The sequence below is a fragment of the Oxyura jamaicensis genome, chromosome 3, assembly GCF_011077185.1.
Source record: "Oxyura jamaicensis isolate SHBP4307 breed ruddy duck chromosome 3, BPBGC_Ojam_1.0, whole genome shotgun sequence".
Lineage (NCBI taxonomy): Eukaryota > Metazoa > Chordata > Aves > Anseriformes > Anatidae > Oxyura > Oxyura jamaicensis.
In genome coordinates this window covers 70,536,211-70,560,124 of record NC_048895.1, presented here as the reverse complement: position 1 = coordinate 70,560,124, position 23,914 = coordinate 70,536,211, and the positions used below count along the sequence as shown (strand labels likewise).

Genomic DNA, 23,914 nt, shown 5'->3' with positions numbered 1-23,914 from the left:
ACTCATATTTTATCTGAAATAAAACAATGCTCTTCAAGCAGCAATTTCTTCACAGAAATAAGCTCTATTTTACCTACTGACAAAAAATGCAACACTCATGGAATTGTTGAGGTTGGAGAGGACCTTTGGAGACCACCGAGTCCAAGCCCACCAACTAAAAGCAAGGCCAGCTGCAGCAGGTTGCTCGGGGCTGTGTCCAGCTGGGTCCTGACCAGCTCCCCGCAGGGAGACCCCATGGCCTCTTTGTGCAACCTCCACCAGTCTTTGGCCACCCTGAGTGAAATAAATAAATGGCTTTTTGGCATGCTTAGTGGAATTTCCCTTGTTGTAATTTACACCCTTCACCTCTTCTTGTGTGACTGGATAGCACTGAGAAGAGCCTGGCTCAGTTTTCCCTCCTCCCCCTTATCAGCTATTTATACCCATTGAGATCTCACCCGAGCCTCCTCTTCTTGAGGCTCAACGGTCCCAGCTCTCTCAGCCTCAGAAAGATACCTCAACCCTTCAGCAACAAACTGGCCCTATTCATACAAGGGATATGCTCGGTTAGAATCCATGGAAGTAAAAAACTTGAGGGTGCAGGCAGCATCCTGATGCCAGCAGGGTCCCACTGGTCTGCAGGCCACTGTCTCCTAACAGCTCCTGTCATGGCAGCCGGGAGGCCTTAAGACAGGAGAACACATCCAAACCTGCTTCTTATTTCCCACATGAGCACATCAACCATTTTTTTTTCTTATCAGCCACTAATAGATTATAACTTTGGAAGTTCCTCCTGGTAATCAGGACTGTTTTGGTTAGAAAAGCATTTTAATTGCAGGTACCCAGAGCCACATGAAGAGGAACACTACCCCAACAGTTAGGACACACCTTCCCGAGATGAGACACGAGATAGCCAGTTCCTGTGCCCACAGATTTTTATTTAATCAAAATGAACTGCTTCAAAGGAGCTTAAAGCATAAACTATGCATTTTGTGGTTGTTTTTTATATAATGATGGCTCAAATACCAAGAAGTAACCCCAGCGCACCTCTGCTGTGTCTTCACGACATGCAAGCTACACCACGAGGAACCCAAACAGTTCCTGCAGAGCAGCGATGCTTCCCTCAGGCCTTGGCTTCACTGGCAGCACCAAGGCAGGGTGGCAGACCTTCAGGTGCTCAGGAACGGGGACAAAACTGCATTATTTCATGGGTTTTCATTTGTTATCAGACATGGTCATTGCCGTCATGAGGTAGGAGGGAGGACTGCTGAAAGGAATGCGAACAACTTCTGCTTTTTGGAGAAGGAAGAGTGTGTTGGTCTCATCTCTGGGTATGTATGTAGCAGTTTTAAGCATCAAAACATTGTCCTCAGAGATAGTCACATAGCAGCCTATTACAGAATTACAGTCTACTCTAATATAGTTACTGGACAACTGCAAAAATCAGAGAAACTAAATGGCTCCATACCTCAGGTATGTTCAGAGTGCTTGAAGGTCATAAGCGCAATTCATGTTACAGAAACAAACCTTACTGTTATTTGTGTGATGTTGAAAACTTCACTTTAGGTGGAAAAAGGCCCAAGCAGCTATGAGATCCAAATTGACACTCAGGAGTAAATAACGTCTCATTACCGAGAGGCCAAACTTTTCATTCAAAAAGTTTGAGACGCCCTACTTAAAATCCTTAATTAACTCCTCTGTAAAAGGTGAGGTAATCCAACAACGACTCCCCTTCTGAACCAGTTACATCCCAATTAAAACATCCCCTATTTTCCTAAAACTCTTCTCTTGCTGCGAACACACAAACACCAGCTGCGAAGCAAAGTGATACTGCTGCATTTCCACATCTTTAGTTGCTATAGAAACAACCGAAACAGTATGGGTTTGGAGTCTCACGTGTAAGATCAGCTATAAAAATGAACAGGCTAATCCCTGCTGAGAAATGCGGTTGAGGTTTGACTGTCTACAGAACACGCGAAAAAAGGAGCAAGGTCAACAGCAACCGGAGCAAAAATCTGAAATATCTGCACAAAGAAGTGGATGTAGATGACGATGATTTAATGGGTTCTTTAGAAGTACCAAGCATAGATACTAGTATTTACTTCTCCGCATCAGGGGGACAGTGGGAATAAAGCAATTAGCAGATCTTGGTGGGAGAGAACTGACAGTGTTAGGCTAACAGGTGTGTTTTTATAATTAATACAAGTATCATGAATGAGATATTAATCCTCATTGACATCCATATTATGTGAATCAATGGGCTTCCCATTTAAACATTTAGACAGGGAACTAGAAGAAAGGTGAAGGAAAAGAAGCCATCTAGTCTTGAAAGAGAGTAATGGGTCAAAACAGGAACAACAGCTGAACAATAGATGGCAATGCTTCAGTTTTAACGGTTATTGTTGTTATCTCCTTAAGTACAGTGGTGACACAATTCTTAAGAGATTTGGTGCAGAATTACATTCCTATGAGAAAACCTCCGCAGGGACATGCCACTTTCCATACACCATTCTTTATTGTTTATATCCAAACAAATGTGTTTCCCTTTTGGAATGTATCACTGGACAAAGAATGAGCTGAAACTAGGAGGCTTCCATTGTAAGAGATATTGCAAGTCTTCTAAATAAAAGCTCTCCCCACAATTAAAGAAACTGGCTTGTGATGAGGTCTTTCCAAGTCTTAATCATTTAAAAAATTGCAGACAGCACAGTGTCATACATAGATGCACTTTCAATTCACAAGCAAAAAATAAAAATAAGAAAGAAATGTAGAAATGTTCCCAACTAAGATGACACTGTTCCACAGCACAGGCACTGCTCAGAAGACCACTGAGCCATAAAGTCCAAAATGAAGAGGGAGCTGCAGAGTTTTCACATAAATTTGCGAAAAAAGGCTTTTGCTCTTCTCATCTGCAAGGTAATGTAGGCACATTTCTGTTTTCACCCAATGCTATTCAAACCCAGACAGTCTCTTCAGATAAATATTGCGTACTCCTCCTACTGCTTTTGATAGCAATTGATCTCATGAATGTAGGATTTGAAAAAAAAAATCATTCTTTAACGATTTTACCAAGTATTTACCAATACTCCAAACCATTATCGCTTCCATTTCATTTTCTTCCACATACATAAGGAAAATGTGTTATCATCACTTCCCTCTCCTTTTTTAGGAAACCATTTGGTCAACATTTTTCTGATACTAAGCAGTAGCGAGAAATGAACCACAAAAAGGAGCGTATCTTCACATCTGTTTCTCTTTAGGACCCCTACATAGTGTGAACTCCTATCAGATTCACTGAGTTAGCCTTAACTTCACAAAAAACTATTATATTATCTGTCTAAATGTGTAACCCATACAGTTTTTTTCCACTATTTCTCTATACTACTGAAATGCTTTACCTGGCAAAGCACTATCATTAACAAATCCCAACAAGATATTTATCATTTCATCTCAACCAATAATGTTTCCACAGATATTACCAAATTGAGCAAGGCCAAATATAAAATCAATCACTAGAGCACATGGACTAAAAAGGCAGTAAAAAGGCCTGCAAAAATGTTTTGAAGTAGCAATCATTAAATGAAATCAGAACTTGTTTAAAGAGGAGAAAAGAAAACAGAGGCAAACAAATTAAGTAAATGCATGACAACACAGGAACCAAGAAATACCACGGAAAGCTTTTAAAACTAACCCCCCCAAAAAACAGGAACAGTGCAAGAGCCACTATGTAATAACAATGAGAATACAAACAAATGCAGACATGTGAAACTTCACAGCTAAGTGTTGCCAGGTTTCTACCTTTAAAATGCTTTAATGGCATACTTGATAATCACCAGAGGAATACCGGTGACAACAAAAACATTTTTGAATGTGCTCATAGCAGTAATGCATACAAATGTTTTTATTAATGTAGTAATAAATATGTGCTAAGACTATTTTTATCTCCACACTTGCTTCTTATAAAAATAATTTTAATATGAAATGCATACAGAACTGGTAAGCCATAGAAACGTGTGCCACTATTCGAGAGCAAAAAAAGCCTTTTGCATCATTCTGAGCAATGGAAACTAGATGCTCCATCATAAACCATGGTGTCAGAGAATGTTAGGGGCTTACTTATTTCATAGCTGCTGAACTGATATGGTCAAAATAGTCATTAGCTTCAGATACCAGAAATTCCAATAGCAACAAGAAGCGCAGAATTTATCTCGGGCTCTGGGACTAACAGTGAAATGAACTACTGCTAGGAACAAACTGCAGAGAAGATATCTGAAACATTTCTTTGGAATGTCTTAGATAAAGATTTTGGTTAAACACATTCCTTGCCTGTATCCGTTACGTGTTGAGAGGGGAAACATAGTGTTTTCATATCAAAGCTAGCTATCAAAGAAATATTTTCATGTTTATATATTCCTACAAAACTCCTCTATGCAAAGAATGCAAAAGCAAAGGAAAGCAGGAACACCAAAACTATGCCCACTGTGCAACCACAGATCTGCACATATTAAAGATAATAATACTAACTAAAAATATATTAAAGAGGCCCTGCAATAAACTTGATATTATTTAGCCTACAGCAACAGCAAAGACCCCTACGTGGGCTTCAACATGGACCGATTTAAACAAGCCTAGGACTCTGAGTACTTATCTGGAGAATGGGTTAAAAATCATACAATACTTCGAGGGATGGGACCTTTGGAGATCAGCTGGTCTCAACCCCGCCCAAAGCAGGGCCAATTTCAAAGTTACAGCCGACTCTGAAGATGCATCAGGTTGAAGAGAGTCATAACCAAGGGAGCTGCAGTTCTCCATGGCTGGAGATTCCTCAGCCTTTCTGGGCAACCCATTACCACCCTCATGACGAAAAAAATGTGCCCCTAATCAAAATGTCTCTTGTTGCCATTTGTGTTTGTCCCCCCTCCTTCCTGTGCATACCTCTTCAGATTCTCTGTCACCTCCCACCGGGCAGTTCAGCCCACGCCAAAACGCTGCATGCTGCTGAGCTCAGTGGCATGAAGTTGCTTCATGCGGAGCTGCCTCGGTAATCCTGTCATGCTCCTCCTGCACCTCGGCTCAGCAGTGACACCGCTACATGCCCAGCACTGTAAACACGTGTTTGAGATGGCAGAGTCAGCCTAGAAGTCCAGCCTGAGGAACACACTGAGCACCAATGTATTTTACCATGGGAAGGAAGGACTTATCCTTCTTTTTACCCAAATCACATATAACAGACTCATACAATCTAATCCGTTCTATTCAAGTTGCTATGCCTTCACTTACTCATAAATATCCATCCTTATGATAATGAAATCAGTGGTCAAGTATTCATTTCTCAGTTTTACCTCATTTTTCATAGGTTGGGTGTTCTCGTGAGAGCTGTTTAAGCATATACCTCAACTGACCGTAATTCTTTAAATTCACTCCCGTTGGCACTACCCAGGCACTCTCCAGAAATGGCCAGGATACTCCTGCTCCTTATAAGAATTTTCTGCTTCAAATCGATTTGAAACAATGGCTTCGTAGGCAATTGCTAGAAAGAGCATTTAATTTATAAACTCAAGGTGTTTGGTCATTGTTGACACAGGAAAAGTCTATTAGCCAAACTCTATTCCCTGGCTAACCAATGGATAATGAAGTTGCAGCTGTGTCACTGGAAAGTGGGTTGCCAACACAAGGGTTATATGAAATAAGAGTAATCACAAGAGGAGAATATAATGTTGGGCTACATAATAGCTCAGAAACGAAACCATCCTCCTTTCACACACCATTTCTTGCAGGTTTCTTATGGCTAATGGTGCATTAAATTACTGCAGGACAGAAGTGAACACTCCAGACAACTCTGGACACTGGGCATTGCTTCTATTGTAATAATCTGCACAATGCACTCGTGGTTTCAACCCGATCCGTAACAATGCAGATCAAGAGAAAAAAGGAAAAAAAAAAAAAAAGAATGAAAAAAATGCACATCAGGAGGATGCCAAAACATTTGACACAAATTAAAGTTTATGTTGCTATGCAACATTATCCAGAGCATTCTGCTGGTGCTGGTTCACAACAGCATGCTTGAACAGAAAACATTACGTGTAACCTTGAGAAGGACAAAGAAGGGGGAAGACAGATGGAAACAAAGAAAAATACCATCATTAATCATCAATGAAAAATAAAAATGTCATAAAGCAAATGTTTAAATAATACACTGAATTCACATTGTTCCTGGGATTTTCAACACGTTACAGCACACACTGCACCAAAATTCCCGTGCAGCTGCTCCACAGTCACTGCAGGCCTTGTCTTCAGATCTCATCTGGGCTCTGGGGGCAGCGAGCCCAGCGGGAGACAGGATCCCTGCACCTCTGCTGCCCAATTTCTGAGCAGCACAGAGGTGCAGGCCCGTCATGCACAGGAACAGAAGAAAGACTCACCTCAAAAGCGGTTAGAAAAGATGCTCTCCTTTTTCATGTATGACGAGAGGAAATGGAGAGAACAAATCTCCCTCCATGAAAGCACAGTTCTTCTGCTGTGGCTTCAGGAGATACCCTGAATGGCCCAGTCAGCCAAGTCAACGTATCTCTGCCATGAAGGCCTTGCTAGGCAGCCTCACCACGGGCTTTACTTGGAATAACTGTCTGAAGGCAAACAAACTGAGAAAGCATTTGCACACATGGAACACTACTACAACTTATTTACCTTTTTAAAAAGCAAAACCTAAAACCCACGTCTGACAGAATACTGAAGTAGGAAAGCTTACAATTGCACTAAGCTTGAGATGAGAAGCAAATGACATAGGGTGATTTATACCTGTCTCCCCGCTGCTGGAGCTCTTTGTTTGCATGACTTTGTTTCTGTTACAATATCCTAAAACTTACACGCCATAATTGCTATGTCTGGTAATTCTTCCAGCTACAGCACTAAACTCCCCTATTGTCAAATTCTGGTATTCATTTTATACGACATTCTGACTACCCCTCCCATTTTAGTAGGGTTATTAAGACAAACAGATGAAGCTGCTAGCCAGTCAATGTACAAACAACTGACAATGAGACTACTGACATGGCCATAAAACATTTTGTTAATTGCATTTCACAAACTATCTTCGGCAGTAAAACTCCAATACCTCCATGCCCCTGGGACCCTGGTAGAGTCAAAGAATTAACAAACCTTTTCTGAGTGCAGTAAATAAACAGATATAAATGTAACCCATTTTCATTACAAATATGATTCTGCTTGGATAGCTTAGATTGACTGAAGTAGGTTGAAATATTAAAAGTCCTTTAATGGAAATTTCAAAGGAGAAAAAGAATAAGAAGGTAGCACAGTTACTTAGAGAGGTTGCTTCCATCTTGAGTGGGTTTTAAGTGCCCCTTCTTGTGAGCACATGGACATAGGAATATAGCTTGAGGGATAGAACTACAGAATTATTTTATTTTAGGGTAGAAAATTTCAGCAAGACTTTGAAAAAAATATGTTTTGAATAAATCAAATATTTATGTATAATATTTCATATTGTTAAATTAACTTTTGCCAGTTTATTACATACGTTATTCTGCAGTATTACACTAGACTATTCACCCACTTTTCATATATGCTGTCTTCCTACACTCATAATCTCACGGAAAAAAAAATAAGGATCCGTCTCCCCTCCCCTTTTCTCAAGCTGAGTCTGAAGTCTAGAAAATCTAATACTTACATAGGTGATCAATGTAGATGTCTGTTTTACTGTACAATCAACTTCTCCTTTGTGTGGAAATAATTTAGATCAGCAATTTGCAATGTAACCCCAATCTTCCTGTAATCTTTCTCTGTGTATCTTCTTGAAGCAAGTGCTTGCCTTCCAGTATCTGGAGGGGTAAGTTACTTTCTCATCATGGTCAGTCCAGAAGATCAGTGCCCAGGCTTCAGAAGAAATATTATCACCCTAATATAAGCCCTGACAGCTACAGCAATACCAATTAGGATTTAACAGTCCACAGGAGTGCAAGGGCTCAGACTTACAATCCAGTCACCATGTTATAGAAGACTTTCAGCCTATTGGTTGAAGCAGCACAACCTCACTTGGCTTGCAGTGGAAAAAGGCAAACTATGGACTGCAAAGCAAGCAGATCTCATTACAAATTATATTAAGCAAAACATATTTTAAAAATATCCTAACTGGAACTCTTTCCCTAGCTTATCACCATCACTCTGCTCATTCCAGACCCCAGACTAAATCTCTCTACATCTCTCTGCCAGTTTACACTGAAACTATTCCTTTATTCTTCACTTTCCTGTCTTTTGGGGGATCCTTAGGCCCATTCAGGCTCTTATTTTTAAGAAGAGCAACAATAACCATGTTCTTTAGCAACAGTGATACTTCAAATCCAGTCTAGTATTGCCAAGTTGGAGAATGCTACTGCTCCTAGTTTCCCTTGGAAGCTGTCCCAGGGTGTCTCCATTGGAACAAGAACCATGGGGTTTAAAAAGTAACTGGTAAATTTGGTCTGCTTGGGTCATGCTACAAGTGTTGTAACAATGGCTTGATTTCGCTTCCACCATTATTCTGACGAGTGATTGTTTCACAACACCAGAGTTCATGGGAGTGCAGAATCCCCAAATCCTCTCAAGCTCCATCCTGCAGCCCAGAGCCACCACTGCATAACTGTGCCCCTTAAAGCTGGGGCTTCCAGCGAGCCAGCATACCCAGCAAGCCCCCTGCTCTCGTGCTTGAGCTGCTTGGTAATGGCTGGGGGTACATTGGTTTATTTAGAGTGAAATTCCCTAATTAGATTTTAAGAGGTGGTGAAACCTAACAGGAGACACAGCAAAACATCTTTTACTCACTGCCATGCTTGTATCCAGTACTAGACCTCAATATTACAAAGTTAGTGAAAGATCAACATGACACAACGATCCTCTCACGTTGTTCTTCAACGTGAAAATAGCCTAAAAAGTTAGACAGATGTAACAGAAGATAGGTTTGAAGATAGATTCATAAGTTACAGTATTTCTAGTTTGTTGTTAGTGTTGTTTTTTGTTTGTTTTTGTGAAGCCTGAGATTATTCAGTATCTGCCAGTTTTAGGTACTTCCACACTCAAACGAGAGATGAAAATTAGTAAATGGCTTGCATTTATGTTAATTATGACTTTTTAATGCATGTGAAATTTAGAAGAATACTGATTAAGTGAGCAGAAACGGAGTGCTGTAAGTGCTACAGAAAGGAGCCTGATGCTGAGCTGGAATTCAAGCTGTTATGGTATTCCTTCTGGGAATGAGGCCCTGTCTTCACTGCAGGGTAGGCCCAGTTTGATAGACCCTATCAATGCCTATGGTGGGTAGATCTGACTGAACAGGTAGGGCCCAGGGTTTAAATCAACAGAGATCCAGAATTATCGACATCTTAGAACAACTTGAAACATTCTCAACATTAAAATCTTCTGGGTAAATTAAAGGCCATGTGTTTAAACATATTTCCCACCAATTCAGCATAATTTTCTAACAAACCAGGTAGGAACAGGCACAAACCATTTCAATCCAGCATCTATTTTTGTTACAACTGTAAACAACTGCAAATTACAGGTCTAGAAAAGTGGTGTTTCAAACATGAGTGACATATACAACAAGGCATATTCCACAACAACCGAATTCAAGGAATTTATTGTTTATGTAGCCATTCTGGTACACCAAGGGCAAAGGTGTATTGAAGTGTACTGACCTAATAGCTGGTAGGCCATGAATCGGAGAGAGACAAGCCAGAAGGATAACAGCAGGGAACACAGAGCAGCGTGTGCTGTGTGGGGAAGAAATGCTAACTGCACAGATGGGGCTTGGGGAGATTCATGCAAGGCAGGGCACAAGCTTGGGGAACATCATCTTGTCATAGAAGGGCTCAGGTTGGAAGGGACCTTAAAGATCATCTAGTTCCAACCCCAATCTTGAGAGGTTTTCTCAAGCAAAAACAGTCTGGTTTTTGGGAATGAAGGATTGTGTCTGCAACCACTGGCAGAGCTGGTGGAGATGGAGAAAGGGATACGAGCAGGTGGGAAAAAATGGCTCAGAATATAGAGATTGAAAACCTGAACTTGGGTTCAGAAAAAAACATACAGCTATTTGAAGTTAATAGGTCAATTTAAAAAGTAATGGAGACGACAAATTATCTAAAAAAAAAATAAAAATAATCAAGCATTTACGAGTTACTTAGCTGCCATACGTATAGACCAAGACAGTTAAGTTTTCTTATCTAGGAAGGGAGAAATATTTTGGTTTCTCAGTTACTGTAGTATTTATGCAGCTTGACAAATATTGATTTTCAATATCTTTTTTAACATAAAACAGTTCTTACTTTGTAGAATGGCATCAGTAACTTGTGTTTTAGTATCAACAGTCACAGTCCATGGCAAGTTGTAATGCCAGTACGTACACTGGCATCTTGGGCACAAAAAGTACTTTTCCCTACCCATAACTGCTTCTACAGCTTCTAGATTTTAACTCAGAAAAACATCCGACCTTTTCTGTAATATTTCCTCACTCAGAAGAGAGGCTGTCTTTCTGTAGAGTATTTTGCAGCCATTCATGTCAAACAAGGGTCTCCAAGATTTCAAAATGAAGACTTCACAGATACTGAGGCAAAGTATGCTGAAGCAAACCTAAAGAAGATTCACAAACCCACACATGGTATTACCATTTGAAAGTTGTGAACACTGCTCCTTCCTTTCTATCCCATGCATCTCTTACTTGCAACTGGAACTGAAAAGTAATGAGGCTGTGTTTGTACAAGAACTTAGACTTCCTGTTTTTGAATCTATAAACCCTGACCACAAACAGCTCACAGGGCACTTTAGTGCCTTGTGGGAAAGGCACTGTCCACTCATACCTTTGCTAGAACAACCAAATGCAGTAGTCTTCCTACGTTTCAACAGTATAAATGAGGTTAAATCCCTTTAAAATGGTTTACATAGGTATCTGTTAAATAGTCACAGTTACATTCTTAATCTTTTCCATGGGCATTTTTGTGTGCAAAATGACACGTTTGGAATAGCCTTAGAAATTCATGCAGCTAGATGAACAAATTATCTGGGCTAAGTGAAAGCGTGAGCTGTCAGCACCTCAGCTAACATGTGGGGAACTGCCATGGGCACACTCTTATCATGTGGTATCTTGCAGCAAGCACTAAACAGCCTGCTTCTTTTCATGAAGGAATAAAGGTATCTCTTATTTACCACAGGATGCCACTGGTAAAAGCGTGCCCACAGGCAGGCAGAACAGCTAAGAGGTTTCCAGTGCATATTCTCACTTGTACTCACAACAAAGTTGTCTCCACCATGAAAACATGCTTGTGTTCTGACCTGCAAGACTGAAGAGGCTCTCCAGTTTTAAGATTCCATGTGTCTGATAATCAAGTTGCAGCAGAGCAGTGGAGAAATCTCTTCAGGGTAATAATGGGTTTCTCACTGTATTTACAAAGTCGATGTATGATTGATCAACAACACTTTGTCAAATTCATGAATATTCCATTAAGGATTGCATAATATTTATGGCATCTCTCAGCCGTCAAAGTAAAAATAACCAAGGTAAGTTGAAGAAGAGCATTTGTACTGAGTATATTTAACAGAGCAATTTGAAGTGTTTATAGAAATGACAACAGTTCATTAAAAGCTGCACAGTAACTAGTAAAATGTTAATCTTTCCGTCCTAAAACTGTGTCTTGATTCACGAAAGAAAACCGAAGAAAAAAAAGATGCTGGCAATCAAGCCAAAATAATTTATGGAAAGAACAAGTAATTTCTTTGCTTCCATTTTGGAAAAGTGTAAAAGAAATTGGGGGGAGGGAAGAAGGAGATACACTAAACATACTTATTTCACAATATTTAGCCTTTCAGATTCCAAAAGTTTGTTTCCTTAGTATATTGCTAGTATCTTTATTTTTTATTTTACTACCAAATAAAAATGTACCAAAATACAATTATGTTAACATGCTTTCATTAACAAATATGATAGGTATTACTCGCCCTCATTAACACAAACCAAAAAGTAGTTCTTGGCAGGATATAAATTAGTGGTGCTTAAATATTTTAGGTAGCCAACTTAAGAAAAGTTAACAGAATCATAGAAGCATTCAGGTTGGAAAAGACCTCTAAGATCATCTAGTCCAACCTTTAACCTAGTACTGACAGGTCCACCACTAAACCATGCTACTAAGTTCTGCATCTAGATGTTTTGTGAAGATGTCCAGGGATGACTCCACCACTCCCCTGGGCAGCCTGTTTGAATGTCGCACAACCCTTTCGGTAAAGAAATTTCTCCTAATATCCAACTTAAACCTCCTCTGGCACAACTTATGGCCATTTCCCCTCATCTTACCGTTTGGTGCTTGAGAGAAGAGCCCAATCCTCACCTTGCTATAGCCTCCTCTAAGGTAACCGAGCGCAATAAAATCTCCAGAGTCTCCTTCTCTCCTAGCCAAAGAACCCCAGCTCCCTCTGACACTCCTCAGAAGACTTGTTCTCTCGACCCTTGACCAGCTTCATTGCCCTTCTGTGGACACGGTCGAGCACCTCCATGTCCTTCTTGGAGTAAGGGGCCCAAAGCTGAACACAGTACTTGAGGTCCAGCCTCACCAGAGCCTAGTACAGAGGGACAACCACTTCCCTAGTCATGATGGCCACACTATTTCTAATACAAGCCAGGATGCTGTTGGCTCTCTTGGCCACCTTCGCACTTTGCTGGCTCATATTCAGCTGGCTGTCCGCCAGTACCCCCAGGTCCCTTTCCACCGGTCAGCTTTCCAGCCACTCTTCCCCCAGCCTGTAGCAGCGCATCAGGTTTTTGTCCCCCAAGTGCAGGTCTTAGCCGCGTTGAACTTCATACAGTTAGTTGGCCTCAGCCCATCCAGATCCCTCTGCGGAGCCCTCCTACCCTCGAGCAGATCAACACTCGGGCCTAACTTGGTGTCGTCTGCAAACTTACAGACCATTGATGAAGATATTGAAAGGAACTGGCCCCAGTTCTGAGCCCTGGGGAATACCACTAGTGATCGGCCTCCAGCTGGATTTAACTGTATTCACCACGACTCTGGGCCTGGCCACCCAGCCAATTTTTAACCCAACAAACCATACACTCGTGTAGGCCTTAAGCAGCCAGCTTCTTCAGGAAAATGCTGTGGGAAATGGTGTCAAAAGTTGTGGGAGTCTTTTGAAGATTAACTACTTTCAAATGACATATGCAGCACAAAATCAAAAAAAAAAAAAGACAAAGTCATCTTAAAAAAATTTAACCTAACATTTTATCCATTTGTTTATTAAATCATATGCCTGGAGTTATTTGCAATACTTTTGTAAGAGTTTTATAGTAAACATCAAGACTCCTCTTACATCTTGTACTGCTGTGTATCTAATACCTTGTGAAAGAGCTGGTTAATTATTGATTTGGAACACCTAAATTGAGTTTTCAGCAGAAACTATTAAGAGGTTTTGAAATCGATCGCTAATCCAGGCCAGTTCTGCACTGAAGTCCATGGTTGAAGATTTTTAGACACATTTACGAACTTACTATGTGAAATGATTGCAAGTTAATTAATGATGGTTTGGGATCAGGGATCAGCTTGACTCCTCTAACACAGTTCTCACATATACTTGCCATAATACTACAAACATTTCTGGAAAGTTAATTTTTATTGGGCATTTTGGCTAGTTGCCTTTTTTTTTTTTTAAAATATAGGACAAAAAGTCCATTAAAACTAAAATGGATAGACACCTTTTCATTTCATAAGGGATTTTTCCAATAATCTCCAAGTACTTTACAAGAATTAAACTATTACATGTTAGAACTGTAGACTGTAATAGCTTAAACATACTCGACCATGATGACACTAGTCATTCTTAAAGCTACTAATTGGAGTTAAAATTTAGAAGGCACAGAGAAAGATTACGTACACATCATTAAGTAGGGAAGCACAGGAATGTGTTTGGGGGGGGATATAAGGAGGAACAAAAGCCTTAAGAAAGCTTTTCTCAAAGTGTGTTCTGAGCAGAGTCACCATGGTCAGGACCATTACCAACTTCAGAAAAACAGAACTTAGAGACTTTTGCATTTTAATGAATCTTTGAAGTTTTCAAATGAGTATGGTAACTTTTAACTAGATCCTAAAATAAAGGAGGATCAGTGCACCTGGAATGAGCAAGCTTTTCCTCCCATATTGATCAAGGTAAGAAATGCAGAATTCTACCTGTGATGGCCACTGTAGAGCTTGAAGTTGTGAATGCCAAAGGGAGAAGCAGTAATTACTGTTGTGAAGATGAAGAAAGAGGAGTATTTCAGGAAAGTCAAAGCTGAGTCAAGGTTATATGAGTAATGTTAAAGAGATGGCAAAAGGTAGATCAACAGATACAGGAACGTGGGCAGAGGAGCAGGAAGTTGGAAGCAAATGAAAGATTTGCATCGAGAAAGAAAACAGAAAAGAAGAGTTGTGAAGAAGGCTGTGCCTGCCAAGACCAAAATCTGAAATAGTTCAGAACTAATTATAATATTTTTCCATTCAACAATTATGCCATTTTTAAAAATGAAAAACAACTTGCATAGGCATGCAGTGGCTGTGAGATACCGCCAATTCCTGAGAAATGTTCTGTGATTCATGCCAAAAACATGAGCGTGTTCAAGTGTGGCAGGTCAAGCTGTCCTGTTTTTTATTTTATTTTTGAAATTAAAAAACTCCAAACACATAGTACACTTCCTTTGAAAGATGTGATTGTCCCAACAGCAGCAAAGTGGCTTCAACTTATCAAGAAAAATTGTGTTGCTAGCGCTCCAGGTTTATGCTTTACTTTGCTATTGATGTTGCCAGTAAGTCCTTCGACATTTTCACAAAACATTAAATGCTTAAAATGCAAATAAACTCCCTGGTGGATTTTTTTTTATTATTTTTCAAACTGCATAAATAGGCTAGGGGCTCTACTCCTATTCCTCAAAGCCAGATTACAACTTCTTAAAGCCTACAGTGCAACTAATTATCTCTGAAAAAAACAGCTTTCAGAACATACCATGTGAGCACTTTCACTCTAAGGACATATGTCCTGGTTTCAGCTGCGATAGAGTTACTGGTCTTCACAGGGACTCACACAATGCCGTGCTGTAGATTTGTGATGAAAATAGGAGCGATGACACAGGGATGTTTCTGTGCTGCAAAGCAGTGCTCGCACAGAGCCAAGGCCTCTCCTGTTCCCGGTGCTGCCCGGCCAGCGAGGAGGCTGGGGGTGCCCCAGGAGGTGGGAAGGGACACGGCCAGGACAGCTGGCCCAGGCTGCCTGAAGTTTTACTTTTTTTCCTAATTCACCAGATTTCCAACTCTGAGTGGGATTCCCTACCCCACCGAGGGGAGAGTTAGTGAGCATCTGTGTGGTGCTAAACCACAATATACTCTGTCTTCTATTTTGCATATGCTTTGCCTACCAGCTAAAATTCTTCTGTGTATTTGCAACAACCATTTTGAAAACAGTCAAGTTACAAACTTCAGAACAGGGTGAACGTCTAAGGAAGCTTTACTAGAGTCAATAATAGATTTAATGACTGTAATGTCCCTACTATTACAAATCCAAATGCTATCAGCTGACATGGCAACTTGAAATCTGATATTAATAAAATGAAAAGGATACTGAGCCCTGCTCCTGAACACCATTTTTATGAGACTGAAGTGATTGTCACATGTTAAACACTAAACTAGACATGAACTACAGGAGGGCTGTGTCCTAAAGGATCAGTCAAGCTGAGCTCTACACGCCCAACATAGGGGCGCCAATCAGAAAAAAATATATGCCATGAAGTCATTATATGATATTTTAGTTACCAACATTTTAATGAAATAACCATCAGAAACAATGCAAAATAGACACTTGAAAACTAACACAGTATCTGTCCAGTTTTAACGATGCTAAACAGTGGGCTATTTTATCTTACACTCATTAAGCAGTGCAGTATCAAAGGACCGCGCATCTTCGGCAGGATAAAAACACGCAGTGAGCAGCACTGCAGAGTGGCTAATGCAGTGCAAACCCACACCCTAGGCTGCCTTGCTGCAACTTGTTCACGCAGCCATACCCTCAGCGTTAGTATAGGATTTTCAACTGTGCAAAATTAAGACTACCTAAATACTGAAGTAGGGTTCCAAGTTGCGTGCACCAAGAAAAATAGCTGCAGCAGTTGGAAGCGTTGCTGCCTGTAGCCGCCCGCACTGTCTCTTTGCTGGAGATAAGCACCCCGACAGCAGACGACTGAGTCGAGAGCAGAGCAGGATAGCCAAAGACTGCAGCATCTTGAACTGGCACAACCGAATCGAGCACCACTTGGGTTTCCAGACTGCTCAGAGTATCCCCAGAGAAGGCTAGTGTGATTTAGGTAATGTATTTCAACAGTTCATTAATACTTTCCTGAGCGCTGCTGTGCACACAACCCCGAAGAGGGAGAGATGAGGGTCTAGTATTTTCCCAATGAAGCAAAAATAAAAATGATGAGTGACAAGGACTGGGGGGATCAACTACATACTACCAAGGAAAGAGACTGAATTTCACATCTTGACTTTAAAATAAAATCAACCTAAGGATCCCATTTAGAGACTTACTTTCAGCTGAGTTGGCAAACAGCTAATCATACCCACAGTTCAACAGCCATAAAATAATTTTCATAGCATTACAAGTCGATATCAGCTCATTAAAACATAGCCTACTGGATTTTGCACCCATACTTCTAAGAATCATCACCCACAACTGTTACATCAAAAGTAATTATATTAAAGGCAAATCAAAGTAAAAATGTACAAGCATGTTTCATGGAATAAAGCAAAAATTTAGAACAGAAAGACATTTGTGAAAAACCCACTCTTTGGCAGTGATCACAGCATAAGACAAAATGGCTTGGGCAGCTGAACACCAAGGGGAATTTAGGAATGCAAAATATTGTCTGCAGAATTATTTTCACGGATACAAGTTATATGTGAGAACAGCAGCTATGCAGAACATAACCATGTTACAGGTTGGGATTTGGGCTCAATATTTGAGCAAGTACCAACACTTAATATCATCTTATTTAATTTTTATTACTATTTGGACTTTTTTTTTTTTAAAGTAAAACTCTATAAAGAAGTGGTTAAATAGAAATAAAACTAATAAAAACCCTTTCATTCAAAGCTTATTATAACAGTAAGAATCAAAGCAACACAGTGGGGGATTACCTCTGGGGGTGTGACATTTGTTGAGACTGCAATATCACAATTCCAATATAAAAAAAACATTTTTTAGATATTAGCTCTATTAAATAGAACAAAAGAATTTCTACACTGCTTTTTGTGTTTTTGTGATTTTTTTTTTTTTTTGTACTTTACAAAGCAGCACATGAAGGCTACTAAATTGCTAGGTAAGTGCTCCCCCAAGATTCCCCAAGACACTAAAAAGACAAGCGAGGATAAAATTCAGTTGTGCTCGGCTATCACTGGGGCACTGAGTGAAGGGGAATGGGGGCCTGCCTAAATGCCTGTCACACGTCCAGATGGGCTTTAACTTGCAGAGAGCTGAAGAACAGAAGAGCAAAGAAAGAACAAATGAAATGGTTAAAGAAAAATCCAGTTACTACCCGGTTTTGGTGTATAGAGAGCTGTGTGTGTTCAGAACTGGCTACTTGCTCTGTGACGTCCTTCACTGACTGGAAAGCTTTGCTACCTCACTGTGAACAGGTGAAAAAACATCACAAATACTTATACCAGTGGTCCAGATTTGCTGAAGTTTTGTTCCTGTGTTTCTTAAAGTGACTTCAAAATTTAATTTGAAGTTGTTTTTAGATGTAATTCAGAAAAACAAAAGGTAAGACCGCCATCATCCTCCCTGAAGAAGAACTTGAAGACCTAATGCCCTGTTTCTGAGAGGACTGCCTCACACAGTTGGTCCTGGCACAGCTGGCACAAAGTATTTCCTTCACCTTCCTTAGCTGACGTGCTGTGTTGTTTGGTCATGCAGCTACAGTAGGAACGATGATTTCTGAAACATCAGGCAGAAAGCAGAAAAGGAGGGATGCTGGAGAAGACAAGGAGTCCTTGAGATAAGGAATCAGTGAAATACCAGCCCATCAGTCATTTGTTGCAGCAGGGTAAGTTTCTCTGATGAGGTTCACACAGAATAAAACCGAGAAAGAAATTAACAGCCTTTGTTAGTCACTGCAGCTTACTGGATCCCGGATCAAAGATACTTAATTTAAATGCAAGACAATTTGCAACATTATTACAACATCTTAGTAGAGCACTAATGACTTCGGTATGCTTGCAAATGAAGAGAAATGCGTAAGAGAATGCACAATGCACAAGAAGGCAAGCAACACAAACAAATGCAAGGAAAAACAAAAATGCTGTATTCTCATCTGTACATTTCATGTTCTTGAACATTATCTTCTTTCATATAACTTAGTTATCCTCAATGATTTTAACATACTCCTTTTAAGCTTCACAAAATTGTATTGTTGTAAGAACATGCCAGCGATGTGGTGACAACCCTTTTAACCCAGTTCAGAAACACCAGCGAATCCAAGCAAAAGAGATCTGACAGATAAACTTGCAGCTAATTAGCCCAGAAAAAGCTACTTCCTCCAAGGGGGAAAAAGTGATAGTCTTTTATAAAAGCAAAACTTCTAAAAGGTGCTTGTGAACATGGCATTTTTCATTTGGAACATAAAGCTCAGTTGGCTCACTCCAAGGGTCAGCTGCACCAACACAATAAATACATCATGGATTTACTAGAAAGCTTCCCAGAGAGCATAGATTCTGAATTGGGGCTATTGGAAAAGATAACATTTTCCTTCTGCTTTCCCTTTATCGGAAAAATAAATAAATTCTGGAATTACTTTTATACTTTTGTTCCCTTCTTGCCCTTTTCCTACCTCAGGAAAAGAGATACGAAGCTCACAGGAACTCATATGTCATCTGTTGACTTTAGCAGCAAGACCCAGCCAAAAGAACATTAAATCAGTACCTTTGTTTCTTCTGACTCATCTGAATTTATATCCAGTCAGGGTTTTATGGGCGTAAGCTTGTTTCAGAACCTGGGGCAAAACATTTTTCTTCAACTGTAATTATTTTTATTAGTAAAAATTAATCTACAAACATCTTCTTAATACTCTTGCCAGCAACCAAAGGTATGCATTAGTCAATCTCAGAAAAATTGTTGTTTCCACATACTCAATGGATGCGATACTCTGCGTGTCTTCTTGAGTCATTCTACACCAGGTGACCATCAGTTTATACAACTGAAGGAGAAAACAAAGTTCTGAGTAATGAGAAATGTGTCATTTCTGAGTAAGTGCCCCTCAATATATAGAGGGGAATAGTTCAGTATGAAGGGAACAAAATTTAGAGCATATTACTGAGGGCATTGTCCAAATGCCTTCTGAGCATTGACAGGCTTGGGGCATCAGCCACCTCCCCAGTAAGCCGGTTCCAGTGTTTGTCCACTCTCAGACATTTCTCCTTATATCCAGTCTGGTGCAGCTCTGTGCCAGCCCCATGCATCCTGTCTTTGGTTACCAAGGAGAAGAAACCAGCCTGACATTTTGAAAAAGAAGAAGAGCATATGCTGATAAAGCTGTTTGCTCTTCAGTACGTAAAACTTGCTGTTTGTTTATCTATCTGGAAGCACATAAGCACACTGACATATATATAAGCACACATACACTGTTGTTCCTCAGCAGTAGATTTAAAAAAAAAAAGTATCTTCTCTCTCTCTAATGGGATCTAAAAAGAAAATTGTGTTAGTCTTTTTGTGTTAATCTTTCAAATACCAAATTGGGATCGCTTCCTAAAGTCTCTCTCTTCAAATACAGAGGTGCAGCTTCCATTTCCTTTATTTTGGAAAATCTGCGAGCTGTATATAATCACTAAATAAGGTTTTTTGACAGTCGACATTCCCCTTCACAGTAAAAGGATCACGCAGATGAAGCAATGGCAGCTTCAGAGGCCCTAATCCTGCCTGCAGAATGCAACACGGGGCTAGGCAAGAACATCAGCCACGAGCACGTGTAGGCCCACGTTCACCCATCCTTCTCTCGCACACTTATACGCAGGCCTTGGCCACAAAACGGTGAGGACGACAATTAGAAACCACTTATAAAAGCGTGAAGACACTGGCAGGCAGGATGACTTGTTACTTATTTGTAGGAGCTGGGGTGCCTGAGGGGGCACGCAGGGCCGAGAGGCTTCCCAAGCCAGCACATGGTCCCTGGCAGGGGCAGGCCGGCAGCTCAGCATTCCTGCGCAGCAGCTGGCTGGCAGGAGAAGGCTGCGGCAGTCCGCAGCTAAATTTACTGCTGATATCAGCCTGTAAAAATCCTTTTTTAGAAGTGCTGGTGAAACAGGAGGTTCCCACACGTGTCATTTCACAGCTTGTCTTTCCAAAGCACAGATCACTTGCCTAGCGACACGCAAGCGGTATGTTCAAAACCCACATCGGTTCTGCTGCAGTTTAGGTAAGTTTTCTAATCATTTACTGGCCTGGAAAAACTTGGGAGGGCCAAGGGAAGAAGACAACAGTAGTTTAGTGTTATAAACCAGTAGTAATAAGCACTGAGAGTCTCTTCTCATTTCAAAGGCTTTGACATGAAAGCAGAGGTAAAATATCAGTATCCACTTAAATATATTTTTTTCTATTTTTTTGATGTCTTCATACAACATGTAATTTATTTTAATTCCTAGCCTTTGTTAATACTTCCGTCTCATTAGGGTAAGAGTATCAAAAAAAACAGCTAATGACATAAACCACACATACACCGCTTTCATTCAAAGATCTCACAGCACGTAAAGCAGTAAGCTACAAATTAAAGCCATAAATAGCTACCAGATTGGGAAACGGAGGCTAAGGCAGGTTAAATGAGTTGTGTAATGTGAGAGCAAAGTTCAGAGCAGGGTCCACGATAAGAGACTGCAGATTTACATCACGGCTGGAGGAGCATTACTACGAGGAAATGATGACTGCATTAAAAGCCAGCCGGTCAACTGGAAATCTGGAAAGTGTTGGATTTAGTAAGACTGAAATGATGAAAGCCTTACTGAACTGTTGCTATTCTATACAGACTGAACTGTTGCTATTCTATACAGACACCATGAAGGGTCATCTAAAATACTCATTTGGATAATTTTCTGAATAATTTAATAATAGTTTTATTTATTTTTTATATCACAAAGTATCAGCAGAGTTAGATGGAAACACCAATCAGCTGAAGAATTTCTGAGGACGCTGGGCCTTTGAGGGAGGCTGAAGTTGTTGATTCACACAGAAAGTCACCTGGATGCACCTTCAGGCTTCCCCCTTCCAAGAGGGGGAAAAGGCCAATCTCCAGCTGGCTGCAGCCTCCAGGCAATCCCGTATGAGAAGAACAACCACTGCATCTTCCAGTACACACTGCTTCAGAGGAGATGCTGGGCTGGAATACCAAGGAAGCAGCTTGCTCCACACACCATACAGGCCAGCTTGAGCCAGCACTGGCCACTGCACTGGCTTCTGATGGCTCTGCTGAAGAAGCACCCTTGGAAAGAAAGGCACTGGGCTTGTAACGGCAACAGCTCGCTATTTGGGGGTCCTGTTAAGAAGCCTGGATCTGGAAGCTTACATGTCTGATCATCCTAAAGGCAGCGTACAGACATTCTCTGTATGAGCAGACATGCTGGCTCAAAATTATACCAAACCTCAGCTGTCTGATATGTCCTTCCATCAAAAATCACCAGATTAGCACTCCATAAATTCGGCAGGTGACAGAAGCACATGAGCACTTTGTAATCCACTCTGGGAAGAAACACAAACTGATTAGCTTAAGCACTCAATGAAAATAGCCTCAGCTAATACAGATGACATAGTGCAGTAAAGAACGCGATTCCTCCCCCCCGCTTTAAGAGACATGGGGATGATTAAATAAATAATAAAAGCTGGAGATGGAAAACTAAGAGCAAGTTTTTAATCCACCACCATTGGATTTGTCCTCCGTTCCCTCTCAAAAAAAAAAAAAAAAAGGTGGTCATCTGCTGTCTCAAATTAAAACCCACCTCTATGTTTTCTAGCTGCAGAGCAGGAGAAGAGCCCCAGAGGAAATCTGGGATAAGTTGTTCAAAGCACGGATGCACAGCCAGGAAGGTATTCTGGTCCCAGCCCCCTCCCTAGGATGCTGCTCTTGCTAGGAAACGGGACTGATCCTCCCTACTCATTTTTGTTAGTCTGAAACTTCATACCTGCCAGGGCGTGGCAGCAAGGTGCAAAAGATGAAGAATACTAAAAACAAAAGGCAGGGAAAACAAAAGCAGGGAGCTGCACACTGGAAAACCAGATCTACAAAGTGAATTTACTGAAATAAAAGGCAGAAAGTTGCTTTGGAGAGAAAAGGTTACACTGAGAAATACACGTGGGCACGGAAGCATCACCAGCTCAGCCCTACTTTGCAGCTGAAGTAGTGGGGAAAGGCCAGCTCAGGTGAGAGTTGGGTGTGACTGGAATGACGGGGTGGAACATGACAGAAATCCTGAGAAAAGCAAGCCTTCACTGCCAGCGAGGAAGATGATGCACAGTGGTGTAGCTTACATGGCACGTACACAGACTGTGAAAACCAGAACTGCAAAAAGAAGAAGGCTTTCACTGGTTCTCCCTCCTCCTTGCTCTCTCCTTTAGCTGTCTTCTGAAAGTATCCATCTTTGTTTTAGTTTCTCTCGGAGTCCTTTTACCTATTTTCCTTCCCCATGTTTGATTTCTGTCCAATCTCTCTTAGTCATAAACCAAGAACAAGACACTCAGCTGATGTATCACCTTCAAAACTCCAAAACATTTGTTCTCTAAGCAACAAAAACAATTTTTAAGCTTTCACTACATCTGCCTTTCTTCACTGAATAATACCACCATAAGAGCTGTTCTACAGTGCACAAGGACCCTACAACCAGAATTTACTGCAGGATTAAGTCACTTGGTTGCAGAAAACCGATGTGTTACCACCACCTATCCACTTCCACAGCAAAAGTAGAAAAAGTACCTTTTCCTTGCCACCACAGCTCATAGTTAGGCTACTTGCTTTAAAAGCCAAAGAAGGTGTATTCATACTGGCATGGTAGACTGTACGCTTGAGGACCCAAGATAAAGGTTCCCTCTGCTTTCTGTCACTGGCAAAAATATGACTTCCAACAGCTGTAACTAGATTCCTCACAAAACACAATTCAAAACCCCCAGTCTCACATTTCTGATGGATAACATCAATATGTTGAGATATTTCTGATGCTCGTTTCCACTAGCCAAAAGGAACCAGGAAATTTACAGGTATCAAAATCATGACGGAGGAGGAGGATTATAGATCATACATGTAACGCTGCCAGCGAAATACAACAATGACACTGAAGATACAAGTCTCCCCTCCCCTTACGCCCCGTAACTTGGTCCACTTGGTTCCCACACACAAAACACCTTGCCCATATATCCATCTTACACCAGCATTTGTGTAATTGCATGCTGAACCAGATCAGGGAATGCACTCACATACAGACCAACACTTTCTTTGTGAGTCCCGTTTTAACATAGGTTGGTTTTGCAACCCCCGGCTTGGAAGAGGAGCACAGGGGAGCAGAAAGGAGCAGAGGCAGCACGGCCTCCTGCTGCATCAACAGCAACTTGTACATCAAAGAGCTGAGGGAACCACCTTGTCTAGAATCCACGCTGCCTCGTGCTTTAAACACCTACATCTTTTCCTAAGAGGAATAACACAAACGATTAGAATGAAATGGAATGTTTCAAATCTCTGCAATGTTACAACTCACGGACACCTTTTGTCAGAACATGTTGACTCTGCCCTCTCCATGCAAATCAGAACTGCGAGTCTGCAGGCGTGTCAATTGTGGAGCCTTTTCACCCATATCGCTTTGTTCCATCTATTTTAAGATTTTTTTGCCATAAGTGCATCTCCTTAATTGTA

General features: G+C 40.8%; 1 protein-coding gene and 1 long non-coding RNA gene across 2 annotated transcripts in view; both read right to left on the bottom strand.

Moving 5' to 3' along the window:
• The window catches only part of CDK19 (cyclin dependent kinase 19), a 121,069-nt gene that overhangs the window by 36,600 nt on the left and 60,555 nt on the right, over window positions 1-23,914 (bottom strand). The window lies entirely within an intron of this gene.
• LOC118164091 lies at window positions 197-22,026 on the bottom strand. Its single transcript, XR_004749332.1, has 3 exons — window positions 21,269-22,026; window positions 5,858-5,863; window positions 197-207 (listed from the first exon to the last, which is right to left on the bottom strand). It is a non-coding gene; the product is annotated as an uncharacterized LOC118164091 (long non-coding RNA).